Source organism: Garra rufa, chromosome 22 (genome assembly GCF_049309525.1).
Source record: "Garra rufa chromosome 22, GarRuf1.0, whole genome shotgun sequence".
Taxonomy (NCBI): domain Eukaryota; kingdom Metazoa; phylum Chordata; class Actinopteri; order Cypriniformes; family Cyprinidae; genus Garra; species Garra rufa.
Window position 1 is genome coordinate 33,039,178 of NC_133382.1, and position 12,046 is coordinate 33,051,223.

The 12,046-nt window shown below is 33.7% G+C and overlaps 1 protein-coding gene across 2 annotated transcripts in view; it reads right to left on the reverse strand.

Annotated features, from left to right (window-relative positions):
- Positions 1–11,805, reverse strand: part of LOC141297686 (LLGL scribble cell polarity complex component 2) — a 47,750-nt gene extending 35,945 nt beyond the window's left edge. For both annotated transcript variants that reach the window (XM_073828128.1, XM_073828127.1), the window contains exon 1: positions 11,622–11,805. The gene's annotated coding sequence lies outside the window, so the exon portion shown is untranslated. The remainder of the gene's footprint in view (positions 1–11,621) is intronic.
- Between the last annotated feature and the right edge of the window lie 241 nt (positions 11,806–12,046).

The window sequence follows — 12,046 nt, forward strand, 5'->3', positions numbered from 1 at the left end:
ACAAACTCGCAATTCTGAGAAATAAAGTCAGAATTCCAAGATATGAACTCACAATTCTGGGAAATAGTCAGAATTCCAAGATACAAACTCGCAATTCTGAGAAATAAAGTCAGAATTCCAAGATATGAACTCACAATTCTGGGAAATAGTCAGAATTCCAAGATACAAACTCGCAATTCTGAGAAATAAAGTCAGAATTCCAAGATATGAACTACCAATTAAGAAATAAAGTCAGAATTCCAAGATACAAACTCGTAATTCTGAGAAATAAAGTCAGAATTCCAAGATACGAACTCGCAATTCTGAGAAATAAAGTCAGAATTCCAAGATACAAACTCGCAATTCTGAGAAATAAAGTCAGAATTCCAAGATATGAACTCACAATTCTGGGAAATAGTCAGAATTCCAAGATACAAACTCGTAATTCTGAGAAATAAAGTCAGAATTCCAAGATATGAACTCACAATTCTGAGAAATAAAGTCAGAATTCCAAGATATGAACTCACAATTCTGGGAAATAGTCAGAATTCCAAGATACAAACTCGTAATTCTGAGAAATAAAGTCAGAATTCCAAGATATGAACTCACAATTCTGAGAAATAAAGTCAGAATTCCAAGATATGAACTCACAATTCTGGGAAATAGTCAGAATTCCAAGATACAAATTCGCAATTCTGAGAAATAAAGTCAGAATTCCAAGATATGAACTCACAATTCTGGGAAATAGTCAGAATTCCAAGATACAAACTCGCAATTCTGAGAAATAAAGTCAGAATTCCAAGATATGAACTACCAATTAAGAAATAAAGTCAGAATTCCAAGATACAAACTCGTAATTCTGAGAAATAAAGTCAGAATTCCAAGATACGAACTCACAATTCTGGGAAATAGTCAGAATTCCAAGATATGAACTCACAATTCTGGGAAATAGTCAGAATTCCAAGATACAAACTCGCAATTCTGAGAAATAAAGTCAGAATTCCAAGATATGAACTCACAATTCTGGGAAATAGTCAGAATTCCAAGATATGAACTCACAATTCTGGGAAATAGTCAGAATCCCAAGATACAAACTCGCAATTCTGAGAAATAAAGTCAGAATTCCAAGATATGAACTCACAATTCTGGGAAATAGTCAGAATTCCAAGATACAAACTCGCAATTCTGAGAAATAAAGTCAGAATTCCAAGATATGAACTCACAATTCTGGGAAATAGTCAGAATTCCAAGATACAAACTCGCAATTCTGAGAAATAAAGTCAGAATTCCAAGATATGAACTACCAATTAAGAAATAAAGTCAGAATTCCAAGATACAAACTCGTAATTCTGAGAAATAAAGTCAGAATTCCAAGATACGAACTCGCAATTCTGAGAAATAAAGTCAGAATTCCAAGATACAAACTCGCAATTCTGAGAAATAAAGTCAGAATTCCAAGATATGAACTCACAATTCTGGGAAATAGTCAGAATTCCAAGATACAAACTCGTAATTCTGAGAAATAAAGTCAGAATTCCAAGATATGAACTCACAATTCTGAGAAATAAAGTCAGAATTCCAAGATATGAACTCACAATTCTGGGAAATAGTCAGAATTCCAAGATACAAATTCGCAATTCTGAGAAATAAAGTCAGAATTCCAAGATATGAACTCACAATTCTGGGAAATAGTCAGAATTCCAAGATACAAACTCGCAATTCTGAGAAATAAAGTCAGAATTCCAAGATATGAACTACCAATTAAGAAATAAAGTCAGAATTCCAAGATACAAACTCGTAATTCTGAGAAATAAAGTCAGAATTCCAAGATACGAACTCACAATTCTGGGAAATAGTCAGAATTCCAAGATATGAACTCACAATTCTGGGAAATAGTCAGAATTCCAAGATACAAACTCGCAATTCTGAGAAATAAAGTCAGAATTCCAAGATATGAACTCACAATTCTGGGAAATAGTCAGAATTCCAAGATACAAACTCGTAATTCTGAGAAATAAAGTCAGAATTCCAAGATACAAACTCGCAATTCTGAGAAATAAAGTCAGAATTCCAAGATATGAACTCACAATTCTGGGAAATAGTCAGAATTCCAAGATACAAACTCGCAATTCTGAGAAATAAAGTCAGAATTCCAAGATATGAACTCACAATTCTGGGAAATAGTCAGAATTCCAAGATACAAACTCGTAATTCTGAGAAATAAAGTCAGAATTCCAAGATACAAACTCGCAATTCTGAGAAATAAAGTCAGAATTCCAAGATATGAACTCACAATTCTGGGAAATAGTCAGAATTCCAAGATACAAACTCGCAATTCTGAGAAATAAAGTCAGAATTCCAAGATATGAACTCACAATTCTGGGAAATAGTCAGAATTCCAAGATACAAACTCGTAATTCTGAGAAATAAAGTCAGAATTCCAAGATACAAACTCGTAATTCTGAGAAATAAAGTCAGAATTCCAAGATATGAACTCACAATTCTGGGAAACAGTCAGAATTCCAAGATATAAACTCGCAATTCTGTAAACATATCAGTCTTATTTCTCCTCAGAACTGAACTTTATAACAAATTCTGACTTTATTTCTCGCAATTGTGCGTTTATATCTCACAGTTCTGAGATAAAGTCACAATTACCTTTTTTTTTTCAGTGGCAGAGAAACTGCCTTCTATACAACAGTAATAAATTTTCTGTCTTTCATTCTTGTAATACTTTTAATAGCATCAAATTAAGAGTTTCAACTAAACAGTCACTTCTGACAGCGAACTGTCCCTGTTAACACATCACTAGTGACATCACTACATTCTCAGCATAGCATCCCACAGGAAACAAAGATCAGAGGAGAAGGCCAAGAGTGGCGAACCTGCCCTGACATGAGCGTGGAACTGTCAGTGAACTCTCACCACAGACACTCTCCCTCAGCTGCATAACCTGGTTTCATACGGCACGTAAAATATGTCATGCCGGTCATTCAGGGAAATTGAGGAATTGCATATTCCATTTTTAGATTCGATTTGGGTAAAAGGGCACTAAAAATCAGTTAAATGATATCTGAGGTCAAGAGAATGGCACTCAAGAGCAAATAGGTCAAGCTTTGAAATAATCATCAGCTACACCCTGATTAAGAGAGCAAACACTATGCAAACACACAAAGAAAACCAGTTCAACCGCCACGAGATGACGACACGGTTAAAGCGAGTGTAGGATTGGAAAGACCTTTATTTTAGGATATACCAGGAGTCAGCAGGTTCTTACTTTTTAATAAACACTGACACTCATGCATCAGGGCTTAACAATAAGGGTAACACTTTACGCAAAGGTGTTATTTGTTAAGAGTAATATTGCAAAATATTACAAATTAAAATAATTTATTTTAGCAGAAATTACTCCAGTCTTTAGTGTCAAATGATCCATCAGAAATAATTGTAATATGCTGATTTTGTGCATAAATTATTTCTTAGTATTATCAAATGTTTAATAATTGTGTAATCCATGATTTATTTAATTTTTTTAAAGAAAGTTCAAAAGAATATTCATTTAAAAAAAGAAATATTTTGTAACATTATAAAAGTCTCCACTGTTACTTTTGATAAAATGTAACATGCAATTGCTGAATAAAAATATTTAATTATTTTTGTAATTTTGTAATTGGGTGTAAAAAAAACCTGCTTTAATGAAGTTAAAATAATAGAAACAATTCTTTATATATAAAAAATATATACACTACTGTTCAAAAGTTTGGGATCAGTAGGATTTGTCATTTTTTATAAAGAAGTCTTTCTGCTCATCAAGGCTGTGTTTATTTAATAAAAAAACAGTAATATTGTGAAATATTATTGCTATTTATAATAGCGTTTTTCTATTTTAATATACTTTAAAATATAGTTTATTTCTGTGATGCAAAGCTGAATTTTCAGCATCATTTTTTCAGTCTTCAGGGTCACATGATTCTTCAGAAATCATTATAATATGCTGATTTATTATCAATGTTGGAAACGGTTGTGCTACTGAATTTTTTTTTTTTTTTTTTGGAACCTGTGATATTTCTCAGGATTCTTTGAGGAATAAAACGTTAAAAACAAAAGCATTTATTTAAAATAGAAATCTTTTGTAACAGTATCCAATACTGTTCAAAGTTTGGGGTCAGTCATTTTTTTCTTTCTTTCTTTGAAAGAAATTAATACTTTCATTCAGCAAGGACGTGTTAAATTGACAGAAGGTGAAAGTAAAGACTTTTATTGTTAGAAAAGATTTATATTCTGAAAAAAAATGCTGTTCTTTTGACATTTTTATTCATTAAATAATCCTGAAAAAAATACAACAGGTTCCAAAAAAATATTAAGCAGCACAACTGTTTCTGACATTGATCATAAATCAGAAGGATTTCTGAAGGATCACATGACACTGAAGACTGAAAAAATGATGCTGAAAAATCAGCAAAAATATTTTAAATTGCAATATTTAATTCTTTAAAAAAAAAAAAAAAAATCATACTGATCCGTTTATTTTGTTTATTTGCCAATTATAGCTTGAATTTACACAGCAAAATATCTGTAGTAAACAACACCAATATTAAAAACCAATGCCTGACCGGAAACAAAAAAGGTAAGGCATAAAAGAGAAATTCATATCATTGACAAATGCAATGCATAGCATACAGTTCTGAGCCGAGGCCTGTGTATCCTGATATACAGTCATAAAAGATATCGCATATAACAAAGTCCACAATGAGTAACTTATGACCAGCGGTAAGATCATACATGATAGCCGTTTTTGTTCAACCAAAACTGTCCAACCCAGTCAGACAAAAGTTCATAGCGTTAAAAAAAAAAGAACAGCTGGAGAGGATGAGGAAGTATTGGATGAACTTCCTCTCATTCTTACTGGTCATTGTAAAGCAGATCTCTCTCTACATGCTATCACCCACGCTAACCGTTTGTTGCTGTGGAAGTGAGAAGCCTTTTGTTTACCTTCTCTTCCTCTCAGTGAAAATGTAAAAATAAGATCTTGTCTTTGGCTATGGGGTGTGTCCCACCACAGGATGTCAGTCCCCAGACTCAAGCCTTTCCTGTCTTCTCTGAGAAGGGCCACGAAGTGAAGCATAGAACCACAATTACACCCAAACTTCTCAAACTGATACAGCAGAATGGTTGCAGTTGATAAGGGACATCTAATAAAAGGTAAATACTGAGACAGAGAGCCACCACACCTACAAACGTCTCTATAAACAGTCATCGTCTATCTGCAGATCGTCATTAACTGATGGCAACAAGTTCAAGTTGCCTAGACCTCAGAAATGTAAAATATAAAACGCTAGACATGTGAATGAGCAAAAACACTAGCACTCTTATAGAAATGAAGCCTCTTATGCTCATCAAGGCAACATTTGAGAAAAACACATTAAAACCGTAATACTGTGAAACAATTTCAATTTAAAATACATTAATAAATAATTTACTTATTAAATGCATCCTTGCTCTTTAATGCATCCTTGCTCAAGAAATGTATTATTTGTGTGTGTGTGTGTGTGTGTGTGTGTGTGTGTGTGTGTGTGTGTGTGTGTGTGTGTGTGTAAATGCATATTATTTTTTAGAAACAATGTTCTTTTTTTTTGGTAGATTAAGTGTCGTAAGGGGCAATTTTTTCAGATTGCGATTTATACATCATGAAAGCATCTGAAAGCTGAATAAATATGCTTGTCAAATATTAATTGAGGTATGGTTTGTTAGGATAGGACAATATTTGGCTGAGATACAACTAGGGCTGCAACTAACGATTATTTTGATAATCGATTAGTTCGCCGATTAATTTTTCGATTAATCGATTCGTTGGCTTAAAAATTCCAATTATTTATTTATTTTTTAAATCACACTATTCCACATTCTGAATGCTGTGAAAACACAGTGCTTAACCATTTACAACAATTCACCTGTTGTAATAAAGAGAAAGGACAAATATCTGAAGAAAAACACACTAACAAGCATAAAATACAGTTTTTCTGCTATTTATTCTGCCGTGGCGGTGTTTAGTGTCCCACCAACAGCAGCGAGCGCAAGAGTTCCGCGTTCAAATGCACGCAGTAAGCTGAAGCTGGCCCAAAGCCCCAGCTAAAGTAATTAGACCTACCATGAATGTGGAGGGGAAAAGTAAGGAGATATTCATATTATTTATTAATAAACTAGTATTTTCTGAGTGCATCTTTATGGATTAGGCCTATAGCTAATAAAAGAGTTTTGTTTTCGATTTGAATTATTTCGTTTTATAGTAGTGAAGTAATAATTTAAAGTAAATTTATTACTCTTACATTTATGAGCAAAAATGAAGTTTCACATAGCACTTGCACCTCCATGTCCTGCAAAGCTTTCAATCTCCGCACAAACTATTGGATAAGAGCCTATTAGTAGCCTACACATTTATCTAGGTTAAACGATTAAACTAATATTGTGATATGCTTAATTTTTTTAATTTTTTTTATTTTTTTATCTAAGGATTTTAATTTAAATCGTGATGATTTGAGAAGGCTAAACTGATCTATCTGTCGCCGGCCGCTTTGTCGTTACTTTAAAAAACAAAAACTTGAATTTCACAAAAAAAAAACATGTTCCAAATATATTTCTAAATTAACTTTATAAACTAAAGAAACGAAAATAAATGTAATTACTTTGCTATTAAAAACAGCAGCTGTGCAATGGGGAAGAGAAAGAGAACTCGGCCAGTAATTCTGATGAGCTGTAACGTTAGAGGTTGTAGGAATTTTTGCAACGAATGTTTGTTTAATAGCTTATTTAACACTTATTTAGGCTACTTTCTTATTTAAATGTATTATTTCGTTGATTTATTTTAGTGTTTTGTAGACAGCTTGTTCACCGACAGAAATTGCAAAACACGCACGTTCGTGAATAATGTTTAAGCCTCATTTATTTATATATAAAACACCGCACCACCGGCGGTGGTTAAAATCTGCCACCGTCACAGCCCTACTGTTCATACCCTCCATAAATACGCGCACTACATGTTGTATTTAAATCTAAATTTAACATTCAACGACAGATGTTTCAGCACAATGAATGTTTTTGCACTGAGTTGAGTATCAATTGTCTCCCTTTCTGTGTTCTGTGTTCCGGCTGTCTGACACGCTCATTCAGTAAAGATTTAAACTTACAGACTGCCAGAATGGATTTTTAAATGGAAAATCTCGAGTGAATTTGTGACATTTACAGATAAGGATATGACGTTGTATAGAAGGCAGTTTCTCTGCCACTGAAAAAAAAAAATGGTAATTGTGACTTTTTATCTCAGAACTGTGAGATATAAACGCACAATTGCGAGAAATAAAGTCAGAATTTGTTATAAAGTTCAGTTCTGAGGAGAAATAAGACTGATATGTTTACAGAATTGCGAGTTTATATCTTGGAATTCTGACTATTTCCCAGAATTGCGAGTTCATATCTTGGAATTCTGACTTTATTTCTTAATTGGTAGTTCATATCTTGGAATTCTGACTTTATTTCTCAGAATTGTGAGTTCATATCTTGGAATTCTGACTTTATTTCTCAGAATTGCGAGTTGGTATCTTGGAATTCTGACTTTATTTCTCAGAATTGCGAGTTTGTATCTTGGAATTCTGACTTTATTTCTTAATTGGTAGTTCATATCTTGGAATTCTGACTTTATTTCTCAGAATTACGAGTTTGTATCTTGGAATTCTGACTATTTCCCAGAATTGTGAGTTCATATCTTGGAATTCTGACTTTATTCCTCAGAATTGCGAGTTTGTATCTTGGAATTCTGACTTTATTTCTTAATTGGTAGTTCATATCTTGGAATTCTGACTTTATTTCTCAGAATTACGAGTTTGTATCTTGGAATTCTGACTATTTCCCAGAATTGTGAGTTCATATCTTGGAATTCTGACTTTATTCCTCAGAATTGCGAGTTTGTATCTTGGAATTCTGACTTTATTTCTTAATTGGTAGTTCATATCTTGGAATTCTGACTTTATTTCTCAGAATTGTGAGTTCATATCTTGGAATTCTGACTTTATTTCTCAGAATTGCGAGTTGGTATCTTGGAATTCTGACTTTATTTCTCAGAATTGCGAGTTTGTATCTTGGAATTCTGACTTTATTTCTTAATTGGTAGTTCATATCTTGGAATTCTGACTTTATTTCTCAGAATTACGAGTTTGTATCTTGGAATTCTGACTATTTCCCAGAATTGTGAGTTCATATCTTGGAATTCTGACTTTATTCCTCAGAATTGCGAGTTTGTATCTTGGAATTCTGACTTTATTTCTTAATTGGTAGTTCATATCTTGGAATTCTGACTTTATTTCTCAGAATTGCGAGTTTGTATCTTGGAATTCTGACTAATTCCCAGAATTGTGAGTTCGTATCTTGGAATTCTGACTAATTCCCAGAATTGTGAGTTCGTATCTTGGAATTCTGACTAATTCCCAGAATTGTGAGTTTATATCTTGGAATTTGGACTATTTATCAGAATTGTGAGTTATATCTTGGAATTCGGACTATAATTAGCAGTGAATTAGCAGAGAATTGTTAGCGAAGAAGTCACATTTTTTTATAATTTTTTTTCAGTGGTGGAAACTAGGGCTGGGCGATTTGGCCTAAAATCAAAATCTCGATTAATTGAACATTTTAACTCGATTACGATTAATGAACGATTATTTTATTTATTAATAAAATTATATTTAATTATATTTATATAATTTTTTTTTTTTGCCCTCATAGTTCACTGACAAGTTTTGTACAGTAAATATGCTCACATATTACAAGTGAGAGATTTTTGAATGAAGGGTGCATTGACCGCAAACTGAAAGTTTTCATGCTGAGGACGCAAACGGATCTCAAAGCGCCTCACTCTATTAGTTTTAAATAAGGAATTCTCATGTTTTGAGCAGCTTGGATCACGTAACTCTCCTGCAGCATCTCAGTCTGTTTCCTCCACTATTTTTAGATGCATTTTGTCTATAGAAATGCGTCATTCAGTGCTGTTATTTGACGTGATCCTCTGAAGTTGTACGTGCACTGTGGGCGGACCCGATTCATCGATAATGAGAATCGTTGTCGACAAATTTCATTATCGATAATAATCGATTTTATCGATTAGTTGTTGCAGCCCTAGATACAACTATTTGAAAATCTGGAATTTGAGGGTGCAACAAAATCTAAATATTGAGAAAATCGCCTTTAAAGTTGTCCAAATTAAGTTCTTAGCAATGCATATTACTAATCAAAAATTACGTTTTGATATATTTATGGTAGAAAATTGACAAAATATCTTCATGAAACAAGATCTTTACTTAATTTGCTAGTGATTTTTGGCATAAAAGAAAAATAAATCAATAATTTTGCCCCATACAATGTATTGTTAACTATTGCTACAAATATACCCGTGGTACTTAAAACTGGTTTTGTGATCCAGCGTCACAAATGTGGATTTTTTGCATGTTGTGTTTCACAAAAACGTCCTTCTCCGACACGTATTTCAGGTCAATCCTTGTGTCAACACAAGCATGACGGGTTTGCAACGAAGTCTAGTTTGTCAGGTACACTAACCGAATTTGAAATGTGTTATCTGAGATCACATTGTAAAAGTACTTTGCATTGGCTCTCCACAGGGGCAAAGCTCAATTCAACCATACATTACAGTCAGCTTCTGAATGAAATGACCCAAGATTTATTGCACATGACGCCAACAGTCCTAATCACGCGCTATTGTCTATAACAATCGTAAACAATATGTTTAATCCACAAATGAAGTATTAAGGCTAATGACTCAACTTTAGTTGCTTTACGAGCCAGAGAAACATGACAGCAGGAGCATGGCTAAGCGTGAAGCAATATGAGAGTCTGAGAGGCGGAGGCTTTATCATTCTCGATTGTCAACCTGTCAGACCGGTGGGACAGCCGTCAACCAATCTATGCCAAGGACAACCAAATCCCCAGTTCTTACCAAACACTTCAGCTTTACCCTCAAAGCCAGGTGAAAACTATAGTGTCAGATCTTAAATAGAAATATAATCATAGTGACTGATGTGTTCTTGCTAATATCCAATCCTTTTAATTTAAACAGTTCTTTATTACCCAACTTACTAATAATACAAGCATATTTACAGGTTAAGTAACTTACTTTAACAATTCAACAGAGCCCAAAATAGAAATTAAAATGATTTTTGAGCATTTAGAAACTGTGTACATATGACTTGTATCAGGTGAAAACAAAGCCAAAAAAAAAAAAAAACAATAGCGGTTGATCTACACAACCAGTCAAAAGTTTTTGAACAGTAAGAATTTTAATGTTTTTTTTTAAAGAAGTCTCTTCTGCTCACCAAGCCTGCATTTATTTGATCCAAAGTACAGCAAAAGCAGTAACATTTTGAAATGTTTGCACTATTTAAAACAACTGCTTTCTATTTTAATATATTGTAAAATGTAATTTATAAATGTATAAAAGTAACTGATAATTATTTAACATCATAACTATAGACGCATGATCCTTCAGAAATCATTATAATATACTGATTTGCTGCTCAAAAACATTATAATGTTTTCAGGTTTCTTTGATGAATAGAAATTTCAGAAGAACAGCATTTATCTGAAATAGAAACTTTTTCTAACATTATACACATCTTGATCATCACTTTTAATCATTTTATAGCATCCTTGCTAAATAAAAGTGTAATACTACTAATAATAAATACAGCAAATCAGCATATTAAAATGATTTCTGAAGGATCATGTGACACTGAAGACTTGAGTAATGACTTTCTGACAAGTAATGACAAGCTTTGATCACAGGAATAAATTACATTCAATAAAATATATTCAAATAGAAAGCAGTTATTTTAAATAGTAAAAATATTTCACAATATTACTGCTTTTGCTGTATTTTGGATCCAATAAATGCATGCTTAGTAAGCAGAGACTTCTTTAAAAAAACACACAAAATCTCACTATTCAAAAACTTTTGACTAGTAGTGTACATACATGTAGACAGTACATATTAAGCACACTGAGATTCAGCGTCCATCAGGACAGAGTGGGAACTTTTCTTGGTGCAACCAACAAAATAAATGAGGTGAATGCCATTGAAACACTTATAAACATTTGAATGCACCTGTATGAGACAGTAGTTCACAGTACAGAACAGATATTTGCTCTACAACTGCTGATCGAAGTAACCAGAGAGCTAACAATACATTCTCTGTCCTTTCATTCAGAAAGGTGTAGTTTCAAGATAGTGCGGGCAACAGTGGAGAACAAGGTCAGGACTAGGTGTTAGTTTCGTTTTACCCGGAACGTTATTCATTAGTTAGCTGGACAACACTCAGAATGCAAAAGAAGAGATTAAGCAACATATTAATCTGCATTACAAAAACATATGTTAAGTTCCTACAGAGCTGTAAGTTAGAATTCATTGGTTGTGTCTCAACACGTAGTGAGCGTCCTAGCTAGACAGCGTTTGTAAGTTTTATATGAATATATGAATATTTGCTCGCTATCCAGACAGCTCAGTACATTTGGAGACACATCCATAGAGTCGGTGAGTGGAAACACCTGTGGCCGGGCAGCAGTCGACGGGCCCGGGCAGGACTCACCTGATTCACCGCGGCCCGATGTCCCGGCACTGTCCACGATTCAGGCGGGTTTTGCTCAATTATCCTGAGGTGAAGAGGAAAACCACACCGGGCGGTAAAGAAGAGCAGGCTCGAATTGTGTTTACCTCGCCTTCGAGGTCTGTGTATGGACACAGTGGTTGAGGATTATCAGTGAAGTGTTTCCTGCTGCGCTTGCTGCTGATTTGCGCTCTGGCTCCTCCCTGAAAAAAACGTCTTCCGGGACAATTCAGTGTCCGGCCAGCAGGGAGCGCACACGCTACAACTTATTAGATATACAGTTAAAGTCAAAAGTTTACGTACACCTTGCAGAATCTGCAAAATGTTAATTATTTTATCCAAATTATAGATATTTCACACATAAGACCTTTACATATAGTCCACAAGAAAAAAATAATAATTGAATT